Genomic DNA, 15,630 nt, shown 5'->3' with positions numbered 1-15,630 from the left:
AGAACCCGCACTGGTCTAGAACAGACCTGGCTGTTGTGGCCATTTGGGGAGTGAACCAGTGGATAGAAGATCTCTCTCTCCCTCCCTCTCTCTCTTTCTCTCACTGCCTCATTCCCCCTCTCAGCTGGCAGGGGAGGGACCGAGAATGGGCGGGGCCGAGTATGGGCGGGGCCGTGACTTTTGCAGAGTGCTCAGATAACAAGGGCTTAGATAACAATGGACGTGGGCCTGGGCGTCATCAGCTTGACGCCAAGGTCTTGCCACCACAGAGGTCAGAATTCAAAGCAAGGGCACCCATAAACACAGAACACAAGTCAGAGCAGGATTTATTCAAGACAGAGACCCAGAACATAAATTCTCGTGTGAGTGTGGGCCACCTGGCATGGAGAGAGACCCATTGTGAGTGGGCCAGGGAGCTGCCTGTGGAGAGGGGGGCAGAGAGAAGTCCAAGTAGGGTCCCCAAGACTGGTTAGAGCAAAAGAGGGTCCTCTCCCTCATCCTCAGCCTCTTTTATGAGATAGGGGGTGGTGCCTTAATTGAATAAACAAATGGTTTATTTTTTAGTTTTAATTAATTTTAAAAATATTTATTTATTTATTTGAAAGGCAGTGTTCACGGAGAAGAGGAGGCAGAGAGAAAGGTCTTCCATCCATCCACTGGTTCACTTCCCAGATGGCCACAACGGTTGGAGCTGGTCCGATCCAATGCCAGGAGCCAGAAGCTTTTTCCAGGTCTCCCATGTGGTGCAGGGGCCCAAGCACTTGGGCCATCTTCTATTGCTTTCCCAGGTGCATTAGCAGGGAGCTGGATGGGAAGTGGAGCAGCTGGGACTTGGATCCACACCCTTATGGGATGCTGGCACTGCAGGCAGCAATTTTACCAGCTACACCACAGCACCAGCCCTGCCACATGGAGTTTAACTTCCATGTTGTTGTCATCATGGCATTTCCTCCTTCCTAGACCTGGATGAAACACAGGTGCATCCTGGGATGGTAGGCATATTAGACTAACAAGTGACAGTATAAAGTTACAATGCAGGGCTGGCAAAAATTCCAGCCCACCTATTTTCTTTTTAAAGATTTATTTATTTATTTGAAAGTTGGAGTGACAGAGAGAGGGAGAGACAGAGGTCTTCTAATTGCTGGTTCACTCTTCAGTGGCTACAATAGCCGAGGCTGGGCCTGGCCAAAGTTAGGAGCCAAGAGCTTCTTCCTGGTCTCCCACGTGGGCAGCAGGGACCCAAGCACTTGGGCCATCTTCTGCTGCTTTTCCCAGGCCATCAGCAGGGATCAGAATTGGAGTAGCAGGGGTGTGGGCTTGTCCTGCAAGGCCCACACTGTTTGGAATGGTGGAGTGACAACGTTCTTCTACAAGAAGCGCTAGAGACAGTTTCGGTGAACATGTCCGTTTATTAACAGTCAGGCGCAAGCTTTTACAGGGCAGGCAAAGAGGAGTAGCTAGTTCAGGGTGACAGCACTAATGCTATAGGATAAAGCCGATACTGGTGCTTCTATGCTCCTCCAATCAGCTTGAAGGTCACATAGCCCACGTAGCCGTCCAGGTGGTCTTATGGTCTGGGCCACACCCTGGAGCTGTTTTCCTGATTGAGAATTACAAGGCCCCTCAACAGGAATTAGGGGTGGGGATAATGTGCCTGGAGTCAGGTCGTATGTGGATCTCAGTGTGTTGAGGCCCCGACTAGGGTCTTTCTCAGGAGGTATGGTGTGCCATGCCCTCTTAACCTGCTGCATGGGCTAGGCAGGTAATCTCCCAGCCAGGCACAGGATCACCCACACAGGGGCTCAAACCAGCTTTGCAGGTGGTGGCTTTACCCTCTATGCCACAACACCAGCTCTACTTCACCTATTTCTGTCTATCTCCCTGCCTCGTTTCCCCATTTCAGAATCAAGGCAGTGAGCATCCTTTATTAGTGAGCCAATGTGCTGGCCTCCTTACAATCTGATTCAAGCCCACAGGAGCCCACTGGCAGGGCACAGGAGCCTTCCTTTGATCCACGGAGCCCAGACAGAGCCCAAAGAGGTCACAGGCTCTGAAGCAGCAGAACCGACTGGAGGCAGCCGATTCCCACAGCCTTTGTAAGCACATATCTAGCACAGGGGGCTTAACAATGGACTTAAAAGATGAGTGGGGGGTGGACATTCAGCCTAATGGTTAAAGTGCCCATGTCGCACATTGGAGCTCTGGCTTCTGGGATGGATCAAGTAATTGAATTCCTATCATCCACCTGGGAGACTTGGATCGTATTCCTGGCTTCAGCCCTGGCCCAGACCCTGGCCTTGGCAGCCATTTAGGGATTGAGCCAGCCAGCAGGTGAGAGCTTGCTCTCTCTCTCTCTCTCCCCCACCCCTCTCCTCTCTCTCCTCTCTCTCCTCTCTCTCTCTCTCTCCTCTCTCTCTTTCTCCCCTTTCTCTCTCTCCCCTCCCTCTCTTAAAACAATTAATAAAGGTAAATTGTATTTGGGTACAAAAAACTAAAACTCATGTACACTTTTTCATAATACACACTTTCCATGAACTTTTTGTTTAAACCCTTCGCTTTCTTTTTTTTAAGATTTTTTATTTCTTTTACTTTAAAGAGTTACACACAGAGAGGAGAGGCAGAGAGAGAGAGAGAGAGAGAGAGAGAGAGAGAGGTCTTCTATCTCCTAGTTCACTCCCCACATGGCTGCAACTGCTGGAGCTGCACTGATCCAAAGCCAGGAGCCAGGAGCTTCTTCCAGGTCTCCCACTCAGGTGCAGGGGCCCAAGGACTTGGGCCATCTTCTATTGCTTTCCCAGGCCATAGCAGAGAGCTGGACTGGAAGTGGAGCAGCCAGGTCTCAAACTGGCACCCATATGGGATGCTGGCGCTTCATGCCAGGGCTTTAACCCGCTGTGCCACAGCACTGGTCCCAATCATGAACTTTTTAAAAAAAGGTTTATTTATTTTATTCATAAGACAGGGTTACAGGGGCTGGCGCTGTGGCTTAGTGGGTCAAGCCACCACCTGCAGTGCCAGCATCCCATATAGGTGCCAGTTTGCGTCTTGGCTGCTCCACTTCCTATCCCACTCTCTGCTGTGGCCTGGGAAAGCAGTAGAAGATGCCCCGAGTCCTTGAGCCCCTGCAGCCGCGTGGGAGACCTGGAAGAAGCTTGGCTCCTGGCTTTGGATTGGCACAGCTCTGGCTGGTGCAGCCATCTGGGGAGTGAACTAGACTTCTCTCTCTCTCTCTCTCTGCCTCTCTGTAATTCTGCCTTTCAAATAAATAAATAAATAAATCTTAAAAAATAAAAAAGATAGAGTTACAGAGAGGGAGAGACACAGGTCTTCCCACAGATCTTCCATCTGCTGGTTTACTCCCCAAATGGCCACAATGGCTGGAGCTGAGCCGATCCAAAGCCAGGAGCCAGATGCTTCTCTGGGTCTCCCTTGTGGGTGCAGGGGCCCAAGTTCTTGGGCCATCCTCCACTGCTTTCCCAGGCCATAGCAGAGAGCTGGATTGGAAGTAGAGCAAGCCAGGACACAAATCGGTGCCCATATGGGATGCTGGCACCTGCAGCTGGGGCTTTAATCTGCTGTGCCCACAGCGCCAGCCCGTTTTGCTTAGTTTTAAATTCTGTGCTATCTGGTTGAAAGTGGGAGCTCTTTACTGCTTTTTGGCTTTTTGCTCAACTGACCTTGCTTTTTCTCTCCCATGGGCTCTAACAGCAGCAGAAGCAGACCTGAATCAGGGTTTCATGCAAAACCTGGCATTGGCACGTGGCGGCAGTTTCTTCTTGGAGCTGCTGCCTGCTCTTAGACTGGGGAACACAAAGATGTGTCGGCTACTTTCTGTCAAGCGATCTTCTCTCTAAACTCAGGGGGAGCCCACTCTCAGATCTGAGGATAGAGCAGGAAGGCTCTCTCCCTCCTCTCGCTCCTTAGCAATGCGTATTTTTAAACACCCTTCAGATCAGACAGTGGTTAGCTGTCAGGTTTAACTGCAAGGCTGAGGAGCGCTCCAAACCACACAGCTCACAATCGGCGCTTTGTTCTCCGGCACAGCAGAGTTGAGAGAAACCCAGTCCTCCCCAGCTGGTTGTGACAATGAAAAAGTTAACAAGTCTTAGGTTTCAAAGGTTTCTTTGGATAGGTGCCTCTTTTTATAGGAACACGGAGTTGTTGTTCCCTTCCTGTATATCTGGAACATTGCCGTGGCTTTGGTCATCGGCTGCTCTGTTCCTTGGGGCTTGCCTGCTAGGAATCTGGAAGGGCTACTGTGCACAGCACCTAAAACTGCCATTGAGGGGCTGGTGCTGTGGTGCAGCAGGTAAAGCCACTGCCTGCGACACAGACATCCCATATGGGTGCCAGTTCATGTCCTGGCTGCTCCACTTCCAGTCCAGCTCCCTGCTAATGTAACTGGGGAAGCAGCAGAAGATGGCCAAAGTGCTTGGGCTCCTGCGCCTACATGGGAGACCCGGATGAAGCTCCTGGCTTCTGCCTGGCACAGCCCCAGTCGTTGCAGCCATTTGGGGAGTGAACCAGTGGATGGAAGACCTCTGTTTCTTTCTTTTTTTTTTTTAATTTTTTTTTTTTTGACAGGCAGAGTGGACAGTGAGAGAGAGAGAGACAGAGAGAAAGGTCTTCCTTTTGCTGTTGGTTCACCCTCCAATGGCCGCTGCTGCCAGCGCGCTGCGGCTGGCGCATCTCTGTGCTACTCTGCATTTGAAATAATAAAATAAATCTTAAAACAACAACAACAACAAAAGTGTTCACATACAGGTTTGTGTGTGTGCACACGCATGTGCAGATGTAGGTTTTCATTACATTTGGATAATTATGTAGAAATGAGGTCACATGGAAAACCCATATCTAACTTTAAAAGAAACTGCCCAACAATTTTCCAAGGTGGCTGTCCTATTCTGCACTCTTAGCAACAATGTATACGAGATCCAGTTACCCACCCACCTCTGCATTCTCACCAGCATCTGATGTAGTCTCTGTTGCTTCTCTGTGTGTTTAGTCGTGCTGATAGGTGGTACCAGTGATATTTTATTGTAGTTTTAATTGGTATTTTCCTAAGATCCAATGATGTTAAGTATGCCTTTATGTTCTTATTTGCCACTTATTTGTCTTTTTAAAAAGATATATTTATTGATTGCTTAAATGGCAGAGTGTGAGAGGAGACAGAGACAGAGACAAGAGACAGACACAGAGATTGATCTTCCATCTGCTGGTCTACTCCCCAAATGAAATTCCACCCGGGTCTCTCAGATGGGTGGCAGAAGCCCAAGCATTTGGGTCATCATCCATTGCTTCTCAGGTGCTTTGCAGGGGCCTGGATTGGAAGTGGAGCAGCTGGACCCTGAACTGGGGCTCAGAGTCAGGATGCTGGCGTCCCAAGAGGTGGCCCAACTCCCTGTACCGTAACCTGTACCCATGTTTATTTTTTAAAGGAGTTTTAAAATTTCTTGTATTTTTAATTATTTGAAAGGCAGACATTGATATATATAGAGAGAGACAGAGACATCCTGGACAAAGAGAGGTCTTCCATCTGCTGGTTCACTCCCCAAATGCCTGCAATAGTTTGGGCTGGGCCGTGTCGAAGCCAGAAGCCCAGAACTCAGTCAGCGTCTCCTACATGGGTGGCAGGAACTCAAGTATCGAGCCATCCCTGCTGCTCCCCGCATGCGCAGTATCGGGAAGCTGGAATCAGACGCAGGGCTGGGACTGAAACCCAGGCGCTTGATACAGCAGCTTGCCTGAGCCAAACGCACATTCCCGTCTGCACCCCTCTATGGTGAAGTGACTGTTGACATTTTAACCACCGAAACAGCAAGGTGTGGGGGCTGGCATGGGGCGAAGCAGGTTAAGTTGCTGTTTGTGAGGCTGGCACCCCATATAGGCACCGGTTCCAGTCCTGGCTGCTCCTCTTCCAATCCAGCTCCCTGCTAATGTGCCTGGGAAAGCAGTGGAGGATGGCCCGAGTGCTTGGGCCCCTGCCACCTTATGTGGGAGACCTGGATGGAGTTCTTGACCCCTAACTTCACCTTGGCCCAGCCCTGGCTGTTGCAGCCATTTGGGGAGTGAACCAGTACATGGAAGATCTCTCTCTATCTCTGATTCTCTGTTTTCCTCTGTTCTTTTCTCTCTCTGCCTTTCAAACAAATAGATAAAAAAATAAGAGCTTTTTTTTAAAATGTATTCTGTGAATTCTTTACATCTTCTGGGGACAAGCCTTTGTCAGACATGTGATTTGCAACAATTTTTCTCTGGTTTTTGGCTTTTCTTTTCATTCTCTTATCTATACCTTTTGTTAAAAAAATTTAAAATATATTTATTTACTGACAGAGATTGTGGACTCAAAAGTCTTCCATAACCTAGGCAGCTCATGACAAGAGCCTTGGGTGGTCACTGATGTTGTACATAGAGTGTTAATTGTTAAATTAACAATAGGAGTCACTGTGCACTTACTCCCCATGTAGGACCTCTGTCCGTAATAAGTTGTGCTATGAGAATTAACTGCAAAACTTGTTCTCAAACAGTTTTTTATATTTTGTGTGTGTGTGTGTGCGCGCAAATTGTTGAAATCCTTACTTAGCATAGAGTTGGTCTTATGTATACAAAATTAATTGAAAATGATTTTTTTTTTGGCCAGGCAGAGTTAGATAGTGAGAGAGAGAGAGAGAGAGAGAGAAAGGTCTTCCTTTACCGTTGGTTCACCCTCCAATGGCCACTGCGGCCGGCGCACCGCGCTGATCCGATGGCAGGAGCCAGGTGCTTCTCCTGGTCTCCCATGGGGTGCAGGGCCCAAGCACTTGGGCCATCCTCCACTGCACTCCCGGGCCACAGCAGAGAGCTGGCCTGGAAGAGGAGCAGCTGGGACTAGTACCCAGCGCACCAACTGGGACTAGAACCCGGTGTGCCGATGCCGCAGGTGGAGGATTAGCCAAGTGAGCCATGGCACTGGTCTGAAAATGAATTTTTAAAAGATTTATTTTTTATTTGAAATTCAGAGTTACACACAGAGAGAAGGAGAGGCAGAGAGGGAGAGAGACAGAGAGAGAGAGAGAGAGAGAGAGAGAGAGGTCTTCCATCAGCTGGTTCACTCCCCAGTTGGCTGCAACGGCCAGAGCTGTGCCGATCCGAAGCCAGGAGCCAGGAACTTCTTCTAGGTCTCCAACATGGGTGCAGGGGCCCAAGGACTTGGGCCATCTTCCACTGCCTTTCCAGGCCATAGCAAAGAGCTGGATTGGAAGTGGAGCAGGCGGGACTCGAACTGGCACCCATATGGGATACCTGCACTGCAGGCAGCAGCTTTACCCACTATGCCACAGCACCGGCCCTGAAAATGATTCTTAATGGAGAATGGGACTGGCAAGGGGAGAGGGAGGAGGGGAGGAGGGGTGGGAGTGTGGGTGGGAGGGCGGGCATGGTGGCAAGAATAACTATAACCCTAAAGTGGTACTTATGAAATTTGTATTCCTTAATGTCGCTCCCCCTCTTCGCGGAGGAACGACACTAAACCCTGCCTAGGCTTCATATCCGAGTCACGGCACCATTATGTCGCTCCCCCTCTTCGTGGAGGAACGACACAGGACCCTGTGCTGTTCTTTTGTCTGCTCGGCCCTTCCCGGGTTGGCTACCGTCCCTTCCACCTCCGTGGAAGGGCGGTTCCCCCTAGCCACTTTCCCCACTTCCGTGGGGGAGCGGCACACCACCGGCCGGCTCTCTCGGGGGCTGCACAGGTGTTCCTTCAGATAGATGTTCCCTTTAGATGTTCCCTTTAGATGTCCCTTAGGTGCATGTTGTCTCTCTCCTCCTTTATAGTCCTCTTCACCAATCCCAACTCTGCTACCCACACGCCGAGTACGCTGCTCTCCTCCAATCAGGAGCAGGTCCTACAGTTTATTGGTTGAACTGGAGGCAGCTGTGTAGAAGCTGTTTGCTCCTCTCCCAGCGCCATATTGTGGGAGAGCAGATGCATAAAATAAGTCTTAATTCCAGTAACTTAGTCTAGTCCGAGTTGCTCCCCACACTTAAAAATAAATTTAAAAACTGTGTTTTGAATGGCAAAAAAAAAAAAAAAAGAAAAGAAAAGAAAACAAAAAATGTATTTATTTGAAAGGCAGAATAACACACAGAGAGAGGGACACACACACAGGAAGAGAGAGATACAATCTTCCATCTAATGGTCTACTCCCCAGATAGCCACAATGGCCGAGGCTGGGCCAGGTTGATGCCAGGAGCCAGGCGTTCCATTCATGTCTCCCACACAGGGGCAGGGACCCAAGCACTGGGCCATCTTCCATGCTTCTCCATGCACGTTGGCGGGAGCTGGATCAGAAGCAGAGCAGCTGGGACTCCCGTATTGGAAGAAGTCTGCCATATTGCGAGCCGCAGGTTAACCTGCTTCACTGTAACGCTGGCCCCTGACACTGATTTTCACCTGCATCCCAAGTCAGCCTCCTGGTTTCCAGAACTGAAGACAGTAAATATGCATTGTTTTAAGCCACTAAGTTTATGGTTATGTTTTATAGCAGCAATAAGGAACTAATTTAGGAAACCAATCAGACTGAAGGCTCCACTGAAATGCCTTTGCGCTGTGTCAAAGATCAATTGGTTATTTTCATGCCAAACGATTTCTACACTGTCTAATCTGCTCCATTTTTCTACGTGCCAATACCACACTGATACGTCTTTTGTCAGTATTACACTGATACGTCTTTTGTCAGTATTACACTTTTTTTTTTTTAACCCGTCTCGAGTTCTCTTTCCCAGCTTCCTATCTTCAGGATTCGAAACGTCGGTCAACGGGGAAGGAAGCAAATGGGTAGGAACCACGCCCTCCCAGCCATCTATTGCCGAGCTACCAACGAGCGCCAGGTGTGGACCAACTCACGCAGTGCGTGCCCCGGGAGCCGGGGCAGTGCAGCCGGCTGGGTTTCTGGCTCAGGATCTCTCAGGGGGTCGCAGATGTCGCAGGGCGCCACAGCTGGCCCTCCCTGGTCGCGGTCTCTCCTGTGGCTCTTCACTGGCCTCAGCTATCTGCTCCCAGGCGTGGCTTCGTGCCACCTCCGTGGGCTCCTCCCCAGGCTGCCGAGAGGCCGTGGGATGTGGCAGCTGCTTCCCCGCAGCGAGCCATCAGAGGATCCCCGGGGGAGACGCAGAGAGAGAACCTGCTCACCGCAGGCAGGAGCCACTGTTTCTTATAACTTGACCTTGGCTCTCACATCGCCTCTGCCGTGTTCTGTTCACTAGGGGTGGGTCCCCAAGTCCAGCTCGCGCTCAGAAGGGAGGAACCATGCTTTTGAAGAGAGGTGCATCACAGAATTGTAGACGTATCTTTGAGAGGCAGAAAAACAAAGACAACTGGACAAAGAGAGCTCCCATCATTGGCTCACTTCCCAGATGCCTTCACGGCGGAGGCTAGGTCAAGCCAAAGTCGGGCACTCCGTCCAGGTCTCCTGTATGGGTGGCAGAGACCGAATTACTTGAGCCGTCACCTGCCGCCTCCTAGGGTTGACATCAGCAGGAAACTCGGGAGTGGAGCCAGGACTTGAACCCAGCTCTCTGGTGTAGGATGGGAGTGTCTCAGCTGCTGGGCCCCTGTGCGCCCCAGACATATCTGAAATCATCATGATCTGCCTTTCGCTGCGATTATCTGTATCCTTGCCACCTGCAAAACGCACCTGTCCAGCTCAAGGAGCGTGTGGTCCCCTCCCGCACCTGTACACCTGCTAACCTCCTCCTGTGACTGTCTCCACTGTGTGTGGGCTGAAAGAGACTCTTCAGGTGTAGTTCCTGGCAGGCAGCGTGCTGAGACCCACCCCTCTGGCCCATGAAGCTGGAGACACTGCTGTCTGCCCCTTCCCACGCCACACGATGGTGAGAGAGAGAGAGGCGTCCCATTCAAAAAGGAGACTGCTGGGGGCAGCATGGTCAGAAGCCAGAGTGACCCTGAACTCCAGCGGGGCCAAGCTGCATGCTCCCCCTCTGGGCCAAGCGCCGGGAGCTGTCTCTGTGGCTGCTGGCTGCCTTCCCCGCCCCCCTGGCTGTGCCCTCTCAGCCTGCCAGCCCCTTTCACAACAGGGAGCATGCATTTACTCCACTCCCTAATCCAAGTTCATAAATTATTCTAGCATGTTTATTTATTTATTTTAAGATTTATTTGAAAGGCAGAGAGTGAGAGAGAGCGAGCGAGCGAGTGAGAGAGAGCAAGTGAGAGAGAAAGAGAGAGAGAGACAGAGAGAGAGATCTTCCATCTTCTGGGTCACTCCCCAAATGGCTGCAATGGCCAGGGCTGGGCCAGAAAGAAGCCTGTGGCCAGGAGCTTCTTCTGGGTTTCCCACGTGGGTGCAGGGGCCCAAGGATTTGGGCCATCTTTCACTGCTTTCCTAGGCCATAGCAGAGAGCTGGATCGGAAGTGGAGCAGCCGGGACTCGAACCAGTGCCCATATGGGATGCTGGCACTGCAAGCGGGGGCTTAACCTACTACCCCATGGCACCTGCCCCTCCAGCATGTGTTTTTTTTTTTTTTTTTCAAAGTGATTCTGCACCAGTTCCCTTCAGGAGGCCTTTTGTATAGCTTGCTGTCTCTCTGGCGCCCGCCCTCTCTGTGCTATGAGAGAGACCGTGGCCAGGCTAGCCTGCTGCAGTACGAGTGGCCGGATGGAGGAGAGAGCCCTGGTGCCCAGCCAAGCCAGCCTACATCATCCAGCATTCCAATAAGTGAGGCCTAGCCAGGCTCATCATGGGAAAAACGGATTCAGACTTCCTGGAGGTAATTCTTTTTTTTTTTTTTTTTTTTTTTTTTTGACAGGCAGAGTGGACAGTGAGAGAGAGAGACAGACAGAAAGGTCTTCCTTTGCCGTTGGTTCACCCTCCAATGGCCGCTGTGGCCGGCGCACCACGCTGATCCGAAGCCAGGAGCCAGGTGCTTCTCCTGGTCTCCCATGGGGTGCAGGGCCCAAGCACTTGGGCCATCCTCCACTGCACTCCCGGGCCACAGCAGAGAGCTGGCCTGGAAGAGGGGCAACCGGGACAGAATCCGGCGCCCTGACCGGGACTAGAACCCGGGGTGCCGGCGCCGCAGGCGGAGGATTAGCCTAGTGAGCCGCGGCACCGGCCCTGGAGGTAATTCTTTAGTACCCGAGCCACATGGACAACATTCTGAGGAAATAATTCATGTACGAGGTTATTTAAAGAACATTTTGGGGGCTGGCCTTGTGGTGCAGCGGGCTAAGCTACCACTGGTGGTGCCAGCCCCCCATATCAGAGCAGCAGTTGGAGTCCTGGCTGCTCTGCTCCTGATCCAGCTTCCTGCTAACGCACCTGGGAGAGCAGAGCGAGGACGGCTCAGGTGCCCGGGCCCTCCACCAGGTGAGAGACCCGGATGGAGCTCTGGGCTCCTGGCACTGGTCTAGAACAGACCTGGCTGTTGTGGCCATCTGGGGAGTGAACCAGTGGATAGAAGATCTCTCTCTCTCTCTCTCTCTCTCTCTCTCTCTCTCTCTCTCACTGCCCCATTCCCCCTCTCATCACTCTGCATTTCAAATAAACCTTAAAGAACACTTTTCCCATAATAGCCCAAGTCTGAAACACCCTGGTGTTCATCAGTAGCGGGATGGCTGGATCCGGGTTCGTACCACAGTGAGTTACTCTGGAATGGCTACAGATGGTGCTACAGCTGGAGGGAAACTGTCCATTCTGAGGTCTTTGGAGGACCCAGCAAGGCTGAAGGCATTATATGTCCCATAGCCGGAGCCCTGTTTTTTAAAGAAAATCAGATACAACTGTGTCTCTGCATAGACAAGTGCCTGGAAGGATCCAAGTGTAAATGACAGGCTCTGATTTTTTTTTTTTAAGATTTATTTTATTTATTTGAAAGTGAGAGTTACAGAGAGAGGTAGAGAGAGAGAGAGAGAGAGAGAGAGAGAGAGAGAGAGAGAGGTCTTCCATTCACTGGTTCACTCCCCAGATAGCCGCAATGGCCGGAGCTGTGCTGATCTGAAGCCAGGAGCCAGGAGCCTCTTCTGGGTCTCCCATGTGGGTGCAGGGGTCCAAGGACTTGGGCCATCTTCCACTGCTCTCCCAGGCCACAGCAGAGAGTTGGATCGGAAGAGGAGCAGCCAGGACTCGAACCAGCGCCCATATGGGATGCCAGCCCCTCAGGCCAGGGCTTTAACCTGCTGCACCACAGCTACTGCCCCTGGTTTTTGTTTGAGGGAGGGGTTATATATGAGTTTTCAGTTTCTATTTTACAATTTTGTGCATGTGAATCTTTAAATGTGGGCATCTATTATAGTAAAATTAACAATGAAAACAATGATATAGTCCCGTCTTGGAAAATATTAATATACTGCACATGTAGCTATATTGCAAAGCTGCATGCAGCCCCTGTAGCAGTGAGGGTTTGATTTTTAAAAAAATTTTTTTTGAAGATTTATTTTATGTATTTGAAAGGCAGAGTGACATGGAGAGACAAAGAGAGAGATCTTGCACCTGCTGGTTCATTCCCCAAAAGTCTTCCACAGCCAGGGCAGGGCTAGGTCGAAGCCGGGAGCCAGGAGCCTCCAGGTCTCCCTTGGTGGGTGCAGGGGCCCAAGCACTTGGGCCATCTTCTGCTGCTTTCCCAGGTGCACTAGCCGGGAGCTGGTTCAGAATGCAGCAGCCGGGACCCGAACCAACGCTCTGATATGGGACGCCGGATTTCCAGAGTGATCTGTGTGGAGCTGCTCATTCATCGGGTGGCTAGTGCTCATACCGTGATTCTGATGGCGCAGCTGCGCGTCCACAGTCCCAAGTCCGTGTCAAGTTCAGGCAGTGTGCCGCATTTCCAAGGACACCAGGCTTGGAGTCAGAAGACCATGGTTTAGGTTTCGCTCCTCCCGAGCCTCTGTTTCTTCCTCGTGACATCGGACTTCACTCATCCAACAATAAACACCCAGTGGGTGGTGAGGCTGGATGCTGGCGGCCCAAGCACCTGCCTGCTTCCCTTGGATTCGTGCCTGGGAGAATTAATTTCTAACTGAACAAAAATATAACAGGAAATGGAATTCCAGGCACTGAGCTGTACTTTCAGTGGTCTCATTACGCAGAGGAAATGAAACTGGGTCCATTACGAAGCAAGCAGTCTAATGCAGTGGTTACGAACTGACTGCCCGCTTTCAAACCCTCGCTCTGCGAGAACTTGGGGGATGTCGCTCAACCGCTCGTTGACTCAGTTTCCCCCCTCTGTAAAATGGGAACAAGAACTGGGGTTCCCCTCAAGGGGTTGTCTGCGAGGGCTCAGTGCACTGCCGCTGTGTCCAGCACGGAGTGAGGGCTCAGGAATTATTAGCGTCACAGTCACTACAACTGTTTGTGATGGACAACAGGGCGGCAAGGTGTTTCCGATACAAACGCAATCACGTGGATCCCGGACGGTGACCGTTTGTGACACTTTTCTCTCCACGGCCAGGCTCTGTTCACGTCACGTGGCCAGCTATGTCCACGTCCATGGACTCTGCTGCTGCTTCAGCGACACCTCCCCAAGGCTTTGCCGGCCTTTGGTAAGAAAGACCCTGCCAGGCGGGGCAACCACGGGAATTCTGCATCAGCTCCCCAGGTCCGCGTCAGCGGGCAGGAGATGGGGCAGCCAGCGCCCGGGGGAGGCTGATTGTGCCTTTTTTTTTTTTTTATAAGATTTATTTATTTATTTGAAAGAGTAAGAGCGAGGATGGGAGAGAAAGAGAGAGATCTTCTATCTGCTGGTTCATTCCCCAAATGGTTGCAGTAGCCAGGGCTGGGGCAGAAGCCAGCAGCCAGGAACTCCGTCTGGTCTCCCACTGGGTGCAGGGGCCCAAGCGCTTGAGCCATCCTCTGCTGCCTTCCCAGGCGCATTAGCAGGGAGCTGGAGCATCCCATATGGTGACTTAACCTGTTGCGCCACGATGCTGGCCTCAGAGTTGTGATGTGTTTATCTTATTGCTCCAGTCATAGTTGGCTTCCATTTTCAAAATCTTCACATGGCTGTTAGGTTTCATTCCATCTGCATTTCTGATTTTTCTTAATGATTTATACAACCTGGGTAAGTTAAGGAAACAGCCCGTCTGCTGGGCATATATATTTTGAGAAGTTTGAAACTACTTTAAGCACGTGCATTGCATCTTTTTGCCAACCTATCATGTCTTTATTCTCAAATCCCTTTTCCAACAAGAAGACACTTTCCTTCCAACGATAATTCTGCAGGGGGCTTTTCCCTGCTGGCTGTGTTAGAGTGCGACACGGAAGACTTTCTGGAGGCAGTGGCTTTATTCAACACTCCACGGGTGAGCGGCACCAGCCAGGTGAAGAGAACAGGGAAAGTAGTACCAGCAGAGGGAACAGCATGCGCCATGCATCTGTCTCTCCTGGCTCAGCCTCTTCTTCCAGGCTACAGGCTCCACTCGCCTCTTGCTACAGACTTCCTGAGCTGTTGCAAACATTGAGTTATCTGAGAGACAGTTACACATACAGAGAGAGGGAGAGGGAGGGAGAGGGAGGGAGATCCTCCCACCTGCTGCTTCACTCCCTGTGTGTCCTGGAAGTCAGGAGATCTATCCAGGAACCCAGCGGCTTGAGCCGTAACTGCTGCCTCCCAGGGTCTGCAGCCAGGACTAGATGCTGGACACTTGGGTATGGCCCTCGGGGGTTCTAACCTGCATCTTGACCACCAGGCCAAATGCACACCCCTCCCAGCGGGCTTGCTCCTGGCCCATTCTGGCCTGCACTGTGCCCTTCAGCAGGAGTTTGGGGTAGCAATCTCCAATACAATGGGTTGAGTGATGTGTACAGTTCAGTGTGCACTTACCTCCTCAGTCTCTCTGTCAACAAAGGGCTTGGACAGACACACTGACCTGTATGGAAGTCACCTTCGGCAAAAAATGATGCTAAAAGGGGCCAGTGCTGTGGTGTAGGGGATAAAGCCACTGCCTGCCATGCCGGCATCCCATATGGGCGCTGGTTTGAGTCCTGGCTGCTGCACTTCTGATCCTGCTCTCTGCTGTGGCCTGGGAAAGCAGTAGAAGATGGCCCAAGTGCTTGGGCCCTGCACTGCATGGAAGACCCGGAAGAAACTCCTGGCTCCTGGCTTTGGAACGGCACAGCTCCAGCCATTGCAGCCAACTGGGGAGCGACCCAGAGGATGGAAGACTCTCTGCCTCTCTGTGTAACTCTCTCAAATAAATAAATAATTTTTTTGACAGGCAGAGTTAGTGAGAGAGAGAGAGAGAGAGAGAGAGAGAGAGAGGTCTTCTTTCCGTTGGTTCACCCCCCAAATGGCTGCCACGGCCAGCGCTGCACCAATGTGAAGCCAGGAGCCAGGTGCTTCCTCCTGGTCTCCCATGCAGGTGCAGGGCCCAAGCACTTGGGCCATCCTCCACTGCCTTCCCGGGCCACAGCAGAGAGCTGTGGAAGCCTGGAAGAGGGGCAACTGGGACAGAACTGGTGCCCCAACCAGGACTAGAACCCGGTGTGCCGGCGCCGCAGGCAGAGGATTAGCCGAGTGAGCTGCGGATTTTTTTTAAAAAAGATGCTAAAGGGGCTGGTGCCGTGGCTTCAGATCGGCACAGCTCTGGCTGTTGCAGTCTTCTGGGGAGTGAAGCAGCGGATGGAAGATCTCTCTCT

At 51.5% G+C, this 15,630-nt stretch overlaps 1 long non-coding RNA gene across 1 annotated transcript; it reads left to right on the top strand.

Moving 5' to 3' along the window:
• The first annotated feature begins 8,037 nt into the window (after window positions 1–8,037).
• LOC127493925 (uncharacterized) lies at window positions 8,038–15,596 on the top strand. The gene is made up of 3 exons (XR_007924468.2): window positions 8,038–8,868; window positions 10,531–10,765; window positions 12,621–15,596. It is a non-coding gene; the product is annotated as an uncharacterized lncRNA (long non-coding RNA).
• The last annotated feature ends 34 nt before the right edge of the window (window positions 15,597–15,630 follow it).

The sequence above is a fragment of the Oryctolagus cuniculus genome, chromosome 4 (assembly GCF_964237555.1).
Source record: "Oryctolagus cuniculus chromosome 4, mOryCun1.1, whole genome shotgun sequence".
NCBI lineage: Eukaryota > Metazoa > Chordata > Mammalia > Lagomorpha > Leporidae > Oryctolagus > Oryctolagus cuniculus.
This window is presented reverse-complemented; position numbering and strand designations above follow the sequence as displayed.